Source organism: Giraffa tippelskirchi, chromosome 9 (assembly GCF_054371585.1).
Source record: "Giraffa tippelskirchi isolate mGirTip1 chromosome 9, T2T-mGirTip1v1.2.pri, whole genome shotgun sequence".
Lineage (NCBI taxonomy): Eukaryota > Metazoa > Chordata > Mammalia > Artiodactyla > Giraffidae > Giraffa > Giraffa tippelskirchi.
The window spans coordinates 112233946-112254097 of NC_137283.1; the positions used below are offsets into that span (position 1 = coordinate 112233946).

The 20152-nt window shown below is 38.9% G+C and overlaps 1 long non-coding RNA gene across 3 annotated transcripts in view; it reads left to right on the forward strand.

The window, feature by feature from the left end:
• The window catches only part of LOC145521162 (uncharacterized), a 483033-nt gene that overhangs the window by 194613 nt on the left and 268268 nt on the right, over nucleotides 1–20152 (forward strand). The gene's annotated exons all lie outside the window — the stretch shown is intronic.

Consider the following 20152-nt stretch of genomic DNA (forward strand, 5'->3'; position numbering starts at 1 on the left):
CAGGTCCTGGAGGGAAGTGGCTTCATAGGGGTGGACATATCAGGTTTGTAGGGAAAGTATTAATAGATGGGAGGGTTCTGTTTTTACATTGTACCTGTTCCCTAACCTTGGCCTTTGAGTTTGGAAGGTATGTTTTGTTGTACTCTTGTAATGTGAAGGGAGAGGACAATTAATAGTAATGACCTTGAGAGAGAGGGGAAAAAATCCAGTGCAGAAAACAAGATAGTGTCATGAAAAGTAAAACAAAACAGTGTTTAAAAAATTCTCTAATGGCTGCTCCAAAGCCAATTTAAACCTTTATGCAAAAGAGTAATTTAAATGATTCATGGTAAAAGTCTAGTGAATTTATCCAATCATCAGTCAGGATGCCAAAAGATGGCATTAGAAGAATTGCACATCAACGGGGAAAATCAAGTTATTTCACATAGCAACTGAGTAGTTACCCAAATTGAATAACCAAAATGAGAAAAAGTTGTGTGTTTCACAGCCATAAATTAACAATAGTGGGCTCTATTGCATTTTTAATTGGCAGCTCCTTTTCCTTCCTATCCCCAAATATGGATTTAGGAAGTATCTCTTTAACTGTCTGGGCATGTTTATAATGCTTACCATTATAAAACTGTAGAATCAAGGGAGATAAAAATGGGACCACAAGAGACAAAAGCTTTTGTGAGGATGTAAATTATATGCTTTAATGTCATTAAGCCATTAAAAATTTCAATTTCTATGTAGTTTTAAAGCCAATTTTTAAAGTCAACTACCTACCAATTAATGCAAAAATAAATGGGGCTTTTATGAGAATTAGTTTTCAGCTTTTAAGGTTTGTTTCAAATGTCAAGGATTTGTCCTAATGAATAGTGAAATCAGTGAATATTTCCCAGCAGAAAAGGAAATTTCTGAATCTGAGAAAAGTCACATGATCTTTTTTTAAAGGCAGTTGGTGTGTGATAAAGTGTTAGAAGTATTTAATATCTTCAATATTTGCTTTGAAAATTGGATAAAATCCATACCACTGATAAAACAATCTTTGTCTGGAAGCTAATTGAGTAGTGCCCTGCCGAGATTGAGGTGCTTCCTTACAGTAAACAGAAAGTTAAGACCCCAAGAATCCAGGGAATATATCTTGGTGGTATAGAGTAAGGGTTTCACTGCTTCCCGAGGCATACAGCTGCAGCCATGGTCCCCTACACACATGCCAAAGTAGCCAGAAGAGGCCTCATGTTTGGGGGAAGTTCAGTCAGTTCAGTCACTCAGTCATGTCCGACTCTTTGCGACCGCATGGACTGCATCACGCCAGGCTTCCCTGTCCATCACCAACTCCCGGAGTTTACTCAAACTCATGGCCATCAAGTTGGTAATGCCATCCAACAGTCTCATCCTCTGTTGTCCCCTTCTCCTCCCACCTTCAATCTTTTCCAGTATTAGGGTCTTTTGCAATGAGTCAGTTCTTCTCATCAGATGGCCAAAGTATTGGAGCTTCAGCTTCAGCATCAGTCCTTCCAATGACTATTCAGGACTGATTTCCTTTATAATTGACTGGTTTGATGTCCTTGCAGTCCAAGGGACTCTCAAGAGTCTTCTCCAACACCGCAGTTCAAAAGCACCCATTCTTTGGCACGCAGCTTCCATTATGGTCCAACTCTCACATCCATACTTGACTACTGGAAAAACTATAGCTTTGACTAGATGGACCTTTGTTGGCAAAGTGATGTCTCTGCTTTTTAATATGCTATCTAGGTTGGTCATAGCTTTTCTTCCAAGGAGTAAGCATCTTTTAATTTCATGGCTGCAGTCACCATCTGCAATGATTTTGGAGTCCAAGAAAATAAACTCTCTCACTGTTTCCATTGTTTTCCCCTCTATTTGCCATGAAGTGATTGGAATGGATGCCACGATCTTAGTTTTTTGAATGTTGAGTTTTAAGCCAACTTTTTCACTCTCCTCTTTCACGCTCATCAAAAGGCTCTTCAGTTCCTTTTTGCTTTCTGCCAGGAGGGTGGTGTCATCTGCATATCTGAGGTTATTGATATTTTTTTGGGCAATCTTGATTCCAGCTTGTGCTTTATCCAGCCCGGCATTTCACATGATGTACTCCGCATATAAGTTAAATACCAGAGTGACAATTAAAGGTCCTTTATTTACCTGACTCCTCAATCTGAGTTTGCAAACACCAACCATTAAGTCTCTGACCCTAGGATTCCATCTTACGAACTGCCTTTGTGTAAAGTAAAAATGGAAGTAATCCTGATTTGAAAATGTAAGAGATTTTGAATTAGCAGAAAGTGGAATGAGATCTTTTCTTGAAGCATGTGTGAATACCAACCATTAGTGGACCAAGCAAGGAACTTAAATTAGTTAAGGTGGGTGAATATCAGGCCCGGGGGGAAGTGATGGGCTGTCCAGAAAGCCTGCTCCAGCTAAGGATCATCTGCTGCTCAGGTAAGCCCATCATGGCACTGGGTTAATTTCGTAGAGAAATCAGAATTCCAGATGTTTATGTGAAATTGAATCATTTATTAATGTTGGTGTCAAATTCAAATTTAAAAACCGAACAAAGTGAAATAAAAAAACTCTTTGTGTTGACAAACAAAACCAGCCTGTGAGGCAGGTGCAGTGAGCTGGCCTTCAAATTGCAATCTCTGTTTTACCACTTTAAAAAAATCCCTATACTTAAAGAGAAAGAAAAGCTCCCTGATCACAATTTTCTTTTTGAAAAGAGTTTAGCGTCTTAAAGTAGGCCTTAATTACTCATCTGTTCTTTTTTTATACAAGCTCTGCTCAGGGTCCATTTTACTTTGGATTGAGTATTTTCTGAGCTGTGAAATGCTCTCAGAATCCTTAGTCATTTAAGTTCTGCCCTGAATGTAGATTTTATCATAAAGCTATCTTTAATTCCTTTTCCCTTAAGCTATCTCCCACGTATTTTTTAAAGCTCATCAATATAAGTGTTTGTGTCTGTCTTATTTGTTTCTCATGTTTAGAAAGGGAAAAAGATTGATTACAAGGGTCATGAAAGTAATGATGCATTTAATGAAAGCATGTATTTTATAGATAAAATAAACTTTTAAAAAATAACTTGAAGTTGGTACCCAAATTAATGGAATGAAATGACCTTCAGAAAGTAATTTCTTTATATTCAGGTCATTTCAGCCCTTTGCCTATTTTTATTTACTTTTAATTTTATTTTTTTAAATTTTGGTTTTGATGACTTTAGTTGCTCTGGTTGCTCTATAAAACTAAACATTTCTGATGAGCCTAGTAAAATTCTAAGTTTTATCATAGTTATTATATTTTAACTGTATATAATCCAAAGAACTTGTTGCTGTGCATAAATGCTTGAATACTTTCTTCATTTAAAATATATTTATTGAGTATGCAAAATAGGCTAGGCTGTGTTCTGGGCCGGAGAAGGCAATGGCAACCCACTCCAGTACTCTTCTTGCCTGGAAACTCCCATGGATGGAGGAGCCTGGTAGGCTGCAGTCCATGGGGTCGCTAGGAGTCGGACACGACTGAGTGACTTCCCTTTCACTTTTTGCTTTCGTGCATTGGAGGAGGAAATGGCAACCCACTCCAGTGTTCTTGCCTGGAGAATCCCAGGGACGGGGGAGCCTGGTGGGCTGTCGTCTATGGGGTCACAGAGAGTCGGACACGACTGAAGCGACTTAGCAGCAGCAGTGTTCTGGGCACTCAGGTCCTGTTTTCATGTAGGTTACATGATTTCATTTAGATTTCAATGTGGCAAAGCTGCTGCTGCTAAGTCGCTTCAGTCGTCTCCGACCCTGTGTGACCCCATAGACGGCAGCCCACCAGGCTCCGCCGTCCCTGGGATTCTCCAGGCAAGAATACTGGAGTGGGTTGCCATTTCCTTCTCCAGTGCATGAAAGGGAAAGTGAAAGTGAAGACGCTCAGTCGTGGCCGACTCTTAGCGACCCCATGGACTGTAGCCTACCAGGATCCTCCGTCCATGGGATTTTCCAAGCAAGAGTACTGGAGTGGGGTGCCATTGCCTTCTCCGGTGGCAAAGCTATAATAAGTAAATAGAATTGGTTTTAGTTGAAATCCAGTTGGGAAAGGGAAAGAAGTCTAGGACTTTCAAATATAGGGAATTTAACATGGGATGATTGTTGTATAGTTGTTGGAAGAGCTGGGAAGTCAAATAGGATGTCAAGGAAACCCAGAGATTAGCAACAGTAAGAAACTGTTACTACCTCAAGGCCCAGAAGGACAATGTGAAGATTCAGAGTATTCCCTGCTGGAAGCTGAAGCCCTCCAGGGGGCTGCCCTTCAGTCTCTGCCAGTGCTTGCCATCAATCAACCCTGAAGCTAGAGTGTGTGAGAGCCCAAGAAATAGAGGGGGCTGTGGGAATAGTCAGTTGAGGGATGATAGCTTTGACTTGAGATTTAAGATATCGTTTGTGACTAGTCCAATCAGTACTTCCTAATTTACTAGATGGGGAATGCAAGGGAAGGAGTAGAGTCTGAATTGATGCCTAGGTTTGGGCATCAATTTTGGTCTCAGATGGAGTTGCCATTCACTGAGATAGTGAAGCCTGGCCGAAGGAGCAGATGTGGGGCAGAGGATCAAGAGTTCTGCTTCAGACATATTAAATTTGAGATGCTCTTTAGACTTGTCAGTGAAGTTGAAGCTCAAGATGAAGTCAGAAACATCAACATATGGGAGCTCTTTTCAGCTGTGAAACTGACCATCTGAGAAAGACTACAGAAAAGGAGGCTGAGGAGCAAACCCCACTGTAATTCAGTAATTAGAAGTAAGAGAAAGGGCTTGGTAAGGATAAGTTTTTCTATAGAAGCTCAGGGAAGAAAGTGTTCTAAGGAGGCAAGGGCATTCAGCCATGTCAAATTCCACTGAGATTTCAACTAAGTTGAGGACAGGAATTCATTAATGCAAATGGCTGGAGAAAGACCTTTCTGATCATTGTGAGACCTGGTTTAGTGGAGTGATGACAAAGGAAGCCCAACTGAAATGAGTTTAGGAGAGAGGGTGAAGAAATATAAATGGTGGTTTTAAACAAGTATCACATGGAGTTTTGCAGTGAAAAGGAGTGTTTCAGATTAGAGGGGTATTTGGCACCTTAACTACTCACTGGGAGCTAGACAACAATGGGGGAAAAGCCCCCAAAATTCCAGGGGAAAATAATTTCCAACCTTGAGTTCTGTGTGGAAGCAAACCATCAATTATGTATGAAGGTAGGATGAAGATATTAGTAAATTAGTAAACCAGGACACAGTTTGACATTATTATTTAAAAACAGGGAGGTCCATATTATAATGTAGCCCAAAGAATTGGAAGTTGCTTCTCTGTGGTGTGAGACGCAGGGGGTGGGGCCACCAGGGCTACATTTTAAGCCTTTACCATCTACATGTGTATTTTATTTGTAATGAAAATATTAATTCTTAATTCTTTTCTTAAATGCCTTTAAAATATCAAGAAGTATCCTAAAGAGATATTATTGATACAATGTTTGGTTGACAGTTCTCTTGTGACACTTATTATATTTTTACCTCATTTAATTCTTTCTTATCTATTTGTCTTGCTTTCTTTATAAGACCAGAAGTTCTCAAGCTTTGGTTTTCCTGAATTGTTACTCAAAACAGTGGAAAATAACTCTTTTGTGTTATTAGGGCATTTAAAATGGAACTCTTAGTTGTTTCATTTCTATGGCATTTAGTGGGCACTCAAAGTTTATTTTTTTGTTGAATTTCACTGATTGATGATTTAAGTTGTTTTATGATATAAGGTAAAAAAAATCGCTTATAATTAGATGTCCTGATTTTCACTAAACAAGGAGATGGATGATATGTTTTAGACTCTTTGGCCCTCTCTTTCTTAACCTTGTCTAAGATGAAGGCCATCTGAGCAAACTATTTCATTTCACAGGTGAATTGATTTTGTGGTCAGGGGTGCATTTGGTAGCTAAACTTCCTGGGGCCTGTGAAAGTGCATGGTGAGTTGTGGGATGATTGTTTTATAGTAGAAGTAGTTGATTGATAATACCTGCCCTCAGCTTCTCCAGGAAAAGGTAATATTTTTCATGCTTTGTATTGTCAGACTCTACAGCTTTAATGACAAATTTGTTTGAGTGGCTGAACATATCTAATGCTCCTTCCTGAAGGCAGTGAGGTGCTGCTGGCAGGTATGTTCATGGTTATCCACGAACACAAGAATGTGCCAGTCTAAATAATATTCATATTATCTATGGGTAGGTTTTTACCATTTGGTAAAGAGTTGCACCTTTGGAAACTGCACATTTATCCATTTGCTATGTAAGCATTTGAGTCCTTTTTTTTATATGCTTGGCCCTGTGCTGACTTCTGGGATTATGGAAAAGGAAGCAAAACATGCTCACATCTATTAAAGAAAGACAAACAAACCATGTGTAAGGAGCATGATAATAGAAGCATCACAAAGAATGCTTGAAGAACATTTCTATTTCAGTGCAATAAGTCTCTAACAGTAGAATTTCAGGTTTCAGTTTCCTTATAACTAGGAAGGAAAGATAACTCTGGTAAGGGGGGGGGGGCTTCAAATCACATGTCCGTTTTTGTTACCAAAAGCAAATTGATACTTTAATCAACAATCTAAAGTACCTGAACTTCAGAAAAAGGCCATGGATATCAATCTTGAGAACTGTTTTCAGTGGCTTCACCGTAAACTTCTATTCCTCCAGAATAGACTCTCTCAGTTCTAGTACTGGGTCAAGTCCAGGCTTTAGAAACCTTCATGTATATCCTGTAATACTTTACTTCTGTGTAGAAATGCCTTCCCAGAATCCAAATTTTAACATTAAGTCTGTGACTTTTTATCAAAGATGGGCTTGAAAAACACCCAGAAGCTTCTGGGTCTTTGTAAAACTGCATTTGAGGTGTAACCATTACATTTTCTTTTTTATTCCTTTAAAAATTCTATGTGAGAAATTTATTCAGATTTCAGATTCCCATTTAGCAGGATGGTACTTGGTCTCTTGTGAATGAGTTAGTGAATGAATAAATAGTGAGTATTCTATGTGCCAGAGTCTGTGCTAGGTGCTTGACACATTATCTTATTGATTCCTCTGATAACACACTTGTATGTTACAAAATCTATTAATAAAATAAAAACTCTGGAAATCATTATGCTTCCTTTTTTACCTTTCTGCAAAAAATGTAACTCCTTTCTTAGGCTGAGTTCGTAGGCACAGTTTATACCCTCTTCCAACACTCTGTTCCCTCCCCCTTCCATATGCATCTGTATACACACACACACACACACACACACACGCACACACACACACGCACACACATATCTCTACAGCTTTTCTTACTTGACCTTATTTCCTTTTTGGAAATATTTAGAGTATAAGTGATAAAGGACTGGAGAGATTCTCGATTATACATTGCTGCCATGTATCTTTAATTCTTCTCTGCTTATTGTGATAAGGAATTGGTTTAGGAACAACTTTTTAAACCTTTCAAGGTCGTATTTTCACTATGTGTTGTTGAAACATGTAAATATCTCTGAAACCAATGCTTATGCTGTTTTTAAACATGAAGGAAATGCTATTAGTGGCCATGAGTGGTGTATGCATTATTTGCTCTTATTTCAACAATGACAGTGGTATCATACAGGCAATTAGGTTGTATTTTTTCAAACAATATTTAATTGTTTCACTCTGTCCATCTTAGAAATAGAAACAATTAGGGTGATCATGAAATATATAGATCCATTAAGTATAGCAATTTGCAAAAGGATTCCAAATTAAATTCAATCAGTTAGATCTTTTTTGCCCTCTTCATACTCAAGTCTACTGAACAGAGAAGCTGGGTTTTTGATGTGCTTTGAAGCTTTATAGTATTATTTTTCCTTCTTGTCTGAAATCTCTCCCAAATAGATTTCTTTCAGTTTTGTTTATCCAAATTTAAATATCTTAGTTCTAGAATTCTTAAAGTGCCTTACCTGGAGCAGATGGCTTCCTAAATACAAGACAAGGAAATTTCACTATACCTGCAAAACAATAAATCTACCACGGTTGGGAATGGTGTCACATTTCAGATTGAAGATAGTTTGGATCCTGAGGTGCTGTTATGAAATGTAACTCACTTTTCTCACTAGGTAGACCCTTTCATATTCTCAAAGTAAATGATGGTTCCAGCATACCTCAGTAAACCTCCAGTGAATTCACAAGAGAGATTTTACAATGCAAAGCTGAAAAATAAAAACACGGAAGAGTTTAGAGCATCTTTACCTGCAATCTGTAAGACAATTTTAAAGAACCAAAAATCCATATTAGTAGTCTTTTCAGAATTTGGGGATTTGGGATTTGGGAGTTGCTTCAAATACTTTGGTCTTTATCTTTAATCACGTTAAGTGACAAGTTTAAAAATGCAAACAATAATATTTGTCTTGAAAAATACTGTCCTGCAATTTGGGAATGCAGACAGGTAGGATGGGACTTCAGACAAAGGGGTCATCTTTTTCTGCTGGGGATTTATTTTGAAATTTGAAGTTCACAAATGCAAGCTCATGCCACAAGAGCTCCTTATGGATTTAAAATATTAGCAATTTTCAGGGCTATATAAGCCAATAAGGAAGACCTTCCAAAAAAGTTTTGGGGATTCCCTGGTGGCTCAGACGGTAAAGCTTCTACCTGCAATGTGGGAGACTCAGGTTCAATCCCTGGGTGGGGAAGATCCCCTGGAGAAGGAAATAGCAACCCATTCCAGTATTCTTGCCTAGAAAATTCCATGGATGGAGGAGCCTGGTGGGCTACAGTCCATGGGTTTGCAAAGAGTGGGACACGACTGAGCGACTTCACTTTCACTTCTTCGCTTTTCCAATCAAGTTTATCTTTGACTAGTCTGTCTCCTAGGAAAATCAAGATAACTGCTTTTCCTTTATTTTATTGGATTCAAGCAACCATGTGAGAAGCTTTGTAATCACCAAGTAAATATTGATCAGGTAATTACAGAGTAAATATTATGTTATGACACAATAAGCAGCAGATAGTTATTTCTGCCTCCTGAACTGCTATCTTCTGGTCCAGTCCTAACATTGAAAATTAAATGGTGATTATGTTTCTAGTATCTCTCAGTACTCTTTCTGAATATTCTACCTGACAGTGAAGTTGTATAGGTAGTAATGTTTTCCATGTTACTGTTATTTTATGTATCAACCAAATTTGGTTTTCTATGGGTTTTTTTTTTAAATAATGACAACTAAAATAATACTTTTTGTAATGTTTCATAATTTTTGAAAGGACTTTCACAATACCTTCTATTAGTAGCCAATAAATAGATTTTTCTTCCAGAATAAAAAGCCTAAAGTCCAGAAATACTGCCAGAGTTGTTTGTTTGTCCTGTTGAACCTGCCAGATGGGGGCTGATGCATAATTTTCCAATTCTTTGGCCAGTGTGATTTCCACTTACTCATGTTCCAGGAAATGTGTATGGATCAACCTTTGTTTATCAGGCATCGTACTAGAGGGATGATCTGCTGCAGCTTCAAATGTGGTGTTGTTTATGAGCCCAAAGGAAACAGTAGGAGAAATGGTGGGTTAGTGCCATCCTTACTGTAGGAATCTGGAGGTCAGGGCAAAACATCTGGAGTAGAGTGGAATATAGTATGGGAGGATTAGTTCACAAGATGATGTATGTCCATTGCCATTCTGATTGGCCCTGTGTCAGTAGAATTATCAACTATAAAAGAGTAACCTCCGCCAGATAGAGTGAGAAGTCTAGAAGTCTGGAGTGCAGACTTCAGCAGTATAGTCAATGATGCAGAGTCCTTCTCACTTCCAGTTCAACCATCTTTTCCAATGCTTGAAAATGTTTTGAGGACATGGACCTATCTTCCATAGACCCACATCTTCCAGCCATTGCTTATAACAATCACAGGTCAAGGAGCAGCAGACTGGGCTTTTTCATACATGCGGACCTCAGCACTGTGAGGCCCTTAGTGAAGCTAGACAGCAGGCTTCAGGCAGGAGGCCCCTCCTTCAGCAAAGTGATATTTCCCTCAATTTCTGTTTGCAGACTGCTGCCTCTACCCTGGTCCATCCCTCTCTTTTAGGATATGATCAGCAGTTGCCAATGTTTTGGATAATTTCCCTGCATCTCTTCTACCACTATCTTGGGTGCTGCCTGCTCTGCATTCAGCAGGTGACTAGTGTGACCAAATGTCTCACCACTGCATTTTAAAGGCTAGCAGGTTCCCAGCCCTCAGTGAGCTAATTTCATAATTCTCACTTCCAGTTACCAGATTCTATGTTGTTTGGAACTAAAATGGCTGTGAATGACATACATGTGACCAATGCCCTATAAAGAACTGGTCTCATACTCAAATAAAGAGAGTAAAGCAGAAGAGACAATGCTGCTGCTGCTAAGTCGCTTCAGTTGTGTCCGACTCTGTGCGACCCTATAGACAGCAGCCCACCAGGCTCCACCGTCCCTGGGATTCTCCAGGCAAGAACACTGGAGTGGGTTGCCATTTCCTTCTCCAGTGTATGAAAGGGAAAAGTGAAAGTGAAGTCGCTCAGTCATGTCCGACCCTTAGCGACCCCATGGACTATAGCTTACCAGGCTCCTCCGTCCATGGGATTTTCCAGGCAAGAGTACTGGAGTGGGGTGCCATTGCCTTCTCCAAGAACAGACAATACTGCTTCTATTTTATCAGTCAGAATCCATTCTGTAAGAGTTTCTAAGAAAGTGAGATTTAGAAGACAAAAATGGGTTAGAATGGACATTGAAAACCAAGTATCTGCCTCAAACATCAAGCATCTGAACCTCTTTCTGTGTTTCCAATTTTCTTGTGGTTCCTTGTGAAATCAGAGCTCTCTCAAATCAGAACCACCCAACCAAGACATTGAACTGAACATTAGTGATATGAGATGAGGATGGTGCAGAAGCCATTCTGGTAAGGGTGGTGGTGACAGTCATAGCAGAAATGTGGGTGATTTGTACCCATTTTCCAGAGACATCAGACAGAAGCAATGGTTCTTGCAGGCAACATCCAGGCCCTGCATTCTTGGTGTCTTCATGTGAGCTGTTGTGATTGTTACCCTAGATGGTGGCACGTGCATCCTCCTAGTATAGGTGCTTAGCACAGTTTGGGGCACTGTTCCTGCTTCCCTGGTTTCATTGTCTGGGGATTCTGGGCATTCTATGAATTCCCCATCATTGTTAACTGAACTCTGATTCTACTTAACTAGTCGGAGTTAATTCAACCTTTTGCCATGCAGCACCCTGATTGAGAAAAGGGTACAGGGTAACTTTATTGGCTGCTAGAATGTAAGAGGACCAGTGAGGACAGGGAAGAGTGAAACATGATCCTTGTTTCAAAGCCAGGTAACTACAAAAATGATTAGTGTAATTAAGTTCTAATAGGGAGTAACACGAAGCAGAAGTTGTCAAGTTGAGTGTGATTGTTGTGGGAAATATCTAGCAAGTTGGTGATGATAACTATCAAGAGCTTGTAAGAGGAGTTAGAGTTAAGTATATGAGGAACCTGAGCTAGACCAGACTCAGAAAGTTTATACTGGGTTAGAATGTTGATGAGAATAATAAAGTATACTTAGTTTAAATGATCTTCACTTTGGGTTTTTACTGAAATAGAAAATAAGCAAAGGACATATGATATCAGGGTGCAGGTAAATCAGTGGACCCAGGTCCTAGATGCTTTCTCACTTCCTTTTGGAGGTGAGTCCATAATTCAGTGGCTAATAGACTCATTATGGAAAGAGAAATCTTCCAAGTCAGAAAAGGCCAGAGCAGTATACTTCTTTTTTATACTGTTAGGCTGGTGGAGTTCTCGCGTCAGTGTGCTATGGTCTACCCACCATCGTATAAAGCCATTCTGGCTGTGCTGCAGTGATGTACTTTTGTGTCCTACTTCCTACTGCATCTTTGGGCCTAGAGCAGGCCTGGCCCTGGTCCATCTGAAAAGTCTAAGCATTTTGTTTAGCTGAAGTAAACAGATATCCTGACACTAGAAGATAAGGCTGCAGTAATCAGCTTTGAACCTTGTTGAGGCATTAAACATCCATTAATTACAAAGAGCACAAGAACCAGAGCAAAGAGCATCTCTATTAAGCTGTCAGGGTCTGTGAGTATTGGACAGCAGAAAAGAGATAGTTGCAGTGACCTTAGGGTTTAATTGTTAGGGATCATAGTTTTTCACTTTGATTCACTAGTGGCATATCTAACAGTGTTGCTTGAATTTGCTAAAGCAATACATTCTGCAGCTAAATATAATGTCACGTAGAAAACATGAACGAGGATGGCTAAGAGCATATTTTGAGTTGTCCCAACTGGGAGATGGGGTCAGCATACACATGGCAACATTGCTGGGTGAAATGTCTAGAGTCAGTAGCATAAAGCTTCCTCCTTGCATATTCTAATGATATTTGTATGCTTTCCATAGATGTTTCTTGATTTAATCCCTGGAAAATTGCTTGCCTCTTTCAGATCAGCAGAGTGAATTTGAATTAGGTTTCACATTTTGACAATGGGTATGGAGGAGCTTGGCTAATTATAGTTTGGGTCCAGAGCCAGGCTGCATTTCCCAGACTTCTTTGTAGTTAGATGTGGCTACGTGTATAAGTGATATGGGCCATTTCTAGTCCTGACCCAGGGACGCTCTCACCCATGCACCTCTGTGCTTGAGGAAGGAGCCTTCTCCCAAAATCATGCAGGAAGAAGCCTTGCTTACTGACCAAGAATATCTCTATTGGACTATAGATGAGACATAAACTTTTCTTGTATTGAGCTGCAGAGATGTTTGGGTTTATATGTTACCCTGATTAACGCAGACTGTTATAAAAGTATCAGCAATTAAAAGCTTTGTTTGTATTTACCTTGACTCTGTGAAGTTTAACCTGTGTTTAGTAAATCACCAAGCTCTAGTGACAAATCTAATTAATCACTCAAGTTCTTGTCAGAACTGTTCACGTTCTTCTTTGACTGTTAGACTCCATTTTGCTGCAAAGTCTTTTATTTTACATCTTCAGGTCTATTGTTTACTTGTGTTTAATTCTGAAATATCAAAGAGAAATATGGACTAGACAGTTAATTGGTCAAGTTAACTGCCTGCATAATGCTTTTTAATTGTGAGTTTTTTCAGGAGCTATACTCAGAGTGAAAGAAGAAACCATCCAGGGGCTTGAGTGAAGCAGATACTGTCAAAACGCTATCTTTCCACACAGCTATTATCAAATTGCATAGATCTGTCCTAAACTGACAATATATCTGTTTTGCAGATACTTTCTGAACATGTGACTTTGAACTCTGTGCTTCTTAAACTCAGTTTCAAAGAACTAAAGATAGCAGTTGATAGATTCCACTAGACAGAAGATGGGCCAACTTTTTCTGGAAACAACCAGAGAGTAAATATTTTAGGTTTTGTGGGGCAAATGGTCTCTGTTGCAACTACTCTATTCTTGAAAGCAGCAATAGACAATATGTAGACAAATGGGTGTCCTGTGCTCCAAGAATTTTCTTTCTGAAAATCAATGATGAGCTTTGTTTGTAAACACCCGTGCTAGATGTCCAAATTTTATATCTGAATTATGTCAAACCATCAAGAGTATTTCTTTGTTTCCTCTGGAATCAAGTTTACTGAGTTGTGCTTTGATCTTGTATACTCAACTTGTCCTAGGAGGCGTGGTAAGAGGCAGTTGTCTGGACTGGATATGATGTTTCTTGATCACAGGGAGCATAGTTGTCACAGGATGCAACACCTCCTTTAGGGTGATCTTCTATTCTTCTAAAAGCAGTGACTCCCCTGACTACCTGTTCCTACCTATGGACAAAGTAAATCTTAGACACTGTTATCTCTTTGCTTTGCTGGCAGAGAAAGTCAAGGAGCTGCAGCCTTCCATTATTCATATATACCATCTGAGTACTGATGCCAGCCTTGCTTTTATCTTGAGCATCTGCCATTTGCAACATGATATGTGCTGGTTTACAGGGTAGGCGTGGCCCCTGCCTGTATAGAGCACATGTTCTTTTTGACTTTATTTTCCATTATTTCTGGTTTACACAAAATACTTATTTAAAAAACATGTTCAATGAGGTACATGACATCCTCATTTGGAGTGAGGGCAGATATATATATAGGCAAACAATCTGTTTTATATGCCATAGAATGGAATAGACCCTGGTATACTACTTCCTGGTTGTGAAAGTTGTTTTTCTAGCGTTATAGACTCGTTATATTCTTGTGGCAGCTCTTCTCCTCTAAACTGTGGGTCTGAGTCTCAAAACTTTATAATCTACATAAGAAATAGTAAGGGTATGTCATCACTCTTCTATTATTCACTAGTTAAGTATTCTATTCCACCTATGTGAATGAAGAGAAAAATAAAATGGTGGGTACTGCAGCAGTGTCAGATTACTATGTAAGTTTCTAAATGCATACTCCCAGTTTCTGAAACTGGAGACTAATCTGGCATATAAATTGAGAGAAGAAAGAGTTAAGGATTACTCTAAGAGTTCTAGCTTGGCAGCTGATTAGATGATGATGACAAGATACAGTGTGTGAAAGAAGAAAATTTGGGTAGCAAAATAATGAGTTTTACTGGGACATATGAACTTCAAAGTATTTGCATGACACTCATGTGGCTATTTTGGGGCTTCCCGGGTGGCTCAGAAAGTAAAGAATCCTCTTGCAATGTAGGAGACCCAGATTTGATCCCAGGGTCCAGAAGAAGCCCTGGAGAAAGAAATGGCAATCCACTCCAGTATTCTTGTTTGGAGAATTTCATGGACAGAGAAACCTATTGGGCTACAGTCCAAGGGGTCGCAAAGAGTTGGACACAACTGAGTGACTAACACTTTTCATGTGGCTATTATCAAAGATTTAGCAGTTCTGCATATGTGTTAGAAATCAGGCTATAGATAGAAATACAGATCCCCAAATCATCAGGAATGGTTGAAGCCATGGGATACTACATGATGCTTCATTAGGAAACAGTGTGAATTGAGGATAGCAGAAGATTAAAGGTGGTATCCAAGGAATGCTGATATTTAAGAAATTGAAATGAAGAGACATTCAGAGAAGCAGGAAGACAAAGTCTTGAATATTATAGAAGTTAAAGAAAAGCATTTCCAAAAGAGAAATGCAAGAGTCTACATAAAGGTCCAGTGAGACATTCAATAAGCAGTCACTGGATTTAGATAGTGCTACACAGATAGCAGTTTCTGACAGGTATTGGGGAAAGGAAGAAACCAATTTCAGAAATTTGAGGAGTAAATGGGAGGTGAACAAATGGGGTTGGGGTAAAAAAAAAAAGCCACTTTTTCAGAAAGTTGAGCAGAAAATGTTTTTATATAATGAAGGTAAAAGTATGATATTTTTTCATGAAGAGAGGCAAAGTTATACAAAGAAAAAACAACTAGATGAGAAGACAAGAGAAAGAGCAGCATCAGGTAGTTCACATGGCAAGAAAGGAGAATAGAACCGTGGGGCCCAGGTCAGCCTTGGCAGGATGACATTGGTGCCAGTTCCCTCTGTTACTTTATGCATGGTGACATCCTCTTCTGTTGATTTGCTGGATCTTCCCTGTATGGCTGTCAGCTGATTAGTTTGTGTCCTGTCATCTTCATATTTTTGCTGAACCTAAAAATGATGTGCAGAAATAATTCTTCCTATTTAGTGTATCTTAACAGCAACTGGTGGGCTTCCCTGTTGGCTCAGTCATTAATGAATCTGCCTGCAATACAGGAGATGCAGGTTTGATTCCTGGATCAGGAAGACCTCTTAGAGAAGGAAATGGCAACCTACTCCAGTTTTCTTGCCTGAGAAATCCCATGGACAGAGGACCCTGGTGGGCTACAGTCCATAGGGTTACAAGTGTCAGACATGACTTAGTGACTAGACTACTATCACCGACAGCAACTGGTTACTCAGTTCAGTTTAATGCAGTCTCTATGAGATATCAAAAATAATCAATGTGAGACTTGGGTAGAGGCAAATAGGAGAAGGCTATAGCATCCCATTGTTTCTAACCATTTGCCTCATTTTTGGCGTGTCTATTGACAGCAGTCACAGATGAGGCCAAAGATGGAGTAGGCTTGGAGCCCATGTTGCTTTTAGGCCCTGGTTGAAGCACAGTCTTTAAATCACACTCCAAAGTACGATTACCAAATGAATTTATACATCACAAAGATGTAGGAAAGCAGAAAATTACTTTCAGAAGACAGAGCACCCTTCAGAGGAGTCTATGTTACTCCTAGGAAGCCTTCCTTCCTCAGGAAGTTGCCACTCAATTTCACCTCATTGCCTCTAGTTCCAACTTAGCTCACGTATACAGACCCCCTTTCTCTATGATGATTCCTCAAAGAATCAAAATATTGCCTTATTATTCTTTTTCGTCAGTTGGTTGAAGGGGCTATAGGTGTTAGGGGTAGACCTATTCTCCAGAGTTCATTCTGGTTTCTCGTACTTCTAAACCCATTTGATTATAATCACAAAGGGGAACACACTGATGCCCTGAAGAAAAACACTGAACAGACAGAAAGTCTTCTCCACAGTCAAACTGAGCTATCATGACTGTGCTTTTTATTTCTCCCAGGGAAGAGTAATATAATTGGTCCCTGTAATACAATAACCAGTCTGTCCATTCTTTGCTCAGGAAAATATTTATTTGAGAGCCAAGTCTCACAGAAAAAACTGGCTTTGGGATAAAGACTGGGAATAGATTAATTTCTAAATAAATCTTAATAAATACATCAATAAAATGAACACAGTAAGAGAAATAAATAACACATTTAAGAATATCTTAAGTACATTTCCATATGATAATATGCAGATGATAATTACATTAGAACACACATTGGACTGATTTTTCTCAAGCGCATCTATATGAAAAACAAACACTTGTGAATTAGAATTTCTGTCATGGACCAAGTGGGCTTTATCCCAGGAATGCAAAGTTTTTTTAACATCTGCAAATCAATCAATGTAATACACCACATTAACAAATTGAAAGAAAAAAACCATATGGTTATCTCAATAGATGCAGAAAAAGCCTTTGACAAAATTCAGCATCCATTTATGATAAAAACCCTCCAGAAAGCAGGAATAGAAGGAACATATCTCAACATAATAAAAGCTATATATGACAAACCCACAGCAAACATTATCCTCAATGGTGAAAAATTGAAAGCATTTCCCCTAAAGTCAGGAACAAGGCAAGGATGCCCACTTTCACCACTACTATTCAACATAGTTTTGGAAGTTTTGGCCACAGCAATCAGAGCTGAAAAGGAAATAAAAGGAATACAGATAGGAAAAGAAGTAAAACTCTCACTGTTTGCAGATGACATGATCCTCTACATAGAAAACCCTAAAGACTCTACTAGAAAATTACTCGAGTTAATCAATGAATATAGTAAAGTTGCAGGATATAAAATTAACACAAAGAAATCCCTTGCATTCCTATACTCCAATAATGAGAAAACAGAAAGAGAAATTAAGGAAACAATACCATTCACCATTGCAACAAAAAGAATAAAATACTTAGGAATATATCTACCTAAAGAAACAAAAGACTTATATATAGAAAACTATAAAACACTGATGAAAGAAATCAAAGAGGACACAAACAGATGGAGAAATATACCGTGTTCATGGATTGGAAGAATTAATATAGTGAAAATGAGTATACTACCCAAAGGAATCTATAGATTCAATGCAATCCCTATCAAGCTACCAATGGTATTTTTCACAGAACTAGAACAAATCATCTCACAATTTGTATGGAAATATAAGAAACCTCGTATAGCCAAAGCAATCTTGAGGAAGAAGAATGGAACTGGAGGAATCAACCTGCCTGACTTCAGGCTCTACTACAAAGCCACAGTCATCAAGACAGTATGGTACTGGCACAAAGATAGAAATATAGATCAATGGAACAAAATAGAAAGCCCAGAGATAAACCCACGCACATATGGACACCTTATCTTCGACAAAGGAGGCAAGAATATACAATGGAGAAAAGACAATCTCTTTAACAAGTGGTGCTGGGAAAACTGGTCAACCACTTGTAAAAGAATGAAACTAGAACACTTCCTAACACCATACACAAAAATAAACTCAAAATGGATTAAAGATCTAAACGTAAGACCAGAAACTATAAAACTCCTAGAGGAAAACATAGGCAAAACACTCTCCGACATAAATCACAGCAGGATCCTCCATGACCCACCTCCCAGAATATTAGAAATAAAAGCAAAAATAAACAAATGGGACCTAATTAAAATTAAAAGCTCTTGCACAACAAAGGAAACTATAAGCAAGGTGAAAAGACAGCCTTCAGAATGGGAGAAAATAATAGCAAATGAAGCAACAGACAAACAATTAATCTCAAAAATATACAAGCAACTCCTGCAGCTGAATTCCGGAAAAATAAACGACCCAATAAAAAAATGGGCCAAAGAACTAAATAGACATTTCTCCAAAGAAGAAATACAGATGGCTAACAAACACATGAAAAGATGCTCAACATCACTCATTATTAGAGAAATGCAAATCAAAACCACAATGAGGTATCATTTCACACCAGTCAGAATGGCTGCTATCCAAAAGTCTACAAGCATTAAATGCTGGAAAGGGTGTGCAGAAAAGGGAACCCTCTTACACTGTTGGTGGGAATGCAAACTAGTACAGCCACTATGGAGAACAGTGTGGAGATTGCTTAAAACCTGGGAATAGAACTGCCATATGACCCAGCAATCCCACTGCTGGGCATATACACCGAGGAAACCAGAATTGAAAGAGCCGCGTGTACCCCAATGTTCATCACAGCACTGTTTACAATAGCCAGGACATGGAAGCAACCTAGATGTCCATCAGCAGACGAATGGATAAGGAAGCTGTGGTACATATACGCAATGGAATATTACTCAGCCATTAAAAAGAATACATTTGAATCGGTTCTACTGAGATGGATGAAACTGGAGCCCATTATACAGAGTGAAGTAAGCCAGAAAGAAAAACAACAATACAGTATACTAATGCATGTATATGGAATTTGAAAGATGGTAACGATAACCCTATATGCGAGACAGAATAAGAGACACAGATGCATAGAACAATTTTATGGACTCTGAGGGAGAAGGTGAGGGTGGGACGTTCTGGGAGAATAGCATTGAAACATGTATATTATCATATGTGAAACAGAACACCATTCCTTGTTCGATGCATGAGACAAGGGCTCAGGGCCGGGGCAATGGGATGACTCAGAGGGATGGGATGGGGTGGGAGGTGGGTGGGGGGTCCAGGAAGGGGAACACATGTAAACCCATGGCTGATTCATGTCAATGTATGGCAGAAACTATTACAATATTGTAAAGTAGTTAGCCCCCAACTAAAAGAAAAAAATAAAAAAAAAATAAATGCACAATGAAGGAAAAAAAAAAAGAATTTCTGTCATGGAGTAGAAACAAGAAGTAAGAACATGTTTTCAAATATACAGTAAAAAGATCACCCGCTCCTGTAAAGACCTGACACTGACATTCATCTTAGTCCATAAAAGAGAAAATATGCTGAGGATGGGAATGCAGGAGCTATAACAATAGCTGGAGAGATGACTCTGATTCTAACGGATGGCTTGTGTGTGAATTTGGTGGGAAAGTAATTTGCAGAATTAAGACAGCAGCATTACTTTTGGGTTTTCTTATTTTAAAATGTCAACAGCTCTATGAATGGAGGGAAATTTGGGGGATTTTATTTTGCAGGAAGCCAAGGTAGTAGCTGCAGAAGTAATATAGCCAAAATGAAATGCATTAGGGAATGTGAGAGCACACACATTGGTACATTAGTCTCAGTAATTCAGCCAGTCCTGAAAAGGGTAATATCCCATCTGAATGACAGGCAAAGGAATTCAAAAGGATAACAGTCATTGTTTTTGTTGTTATTGTTGTAGTTGCTTGCCTCTCATTCTTTTTTAATAACCATATTAAGCAGAGGCAGTTTTTAAAAACTTATTTTGAATATCATTTTATGCAATTGTAAGTCTGGATGCCTTCATTCATTCATGGATTTTAAACGATGTGTTCTGTGTGACTAACAGCTTGCTCAAAGCAGAGGAAAGTAACCTGTACTTTAACTAGTGAGCCCCTTGTAAGGCATCCTTGCACATTAAGATGGAAAGAT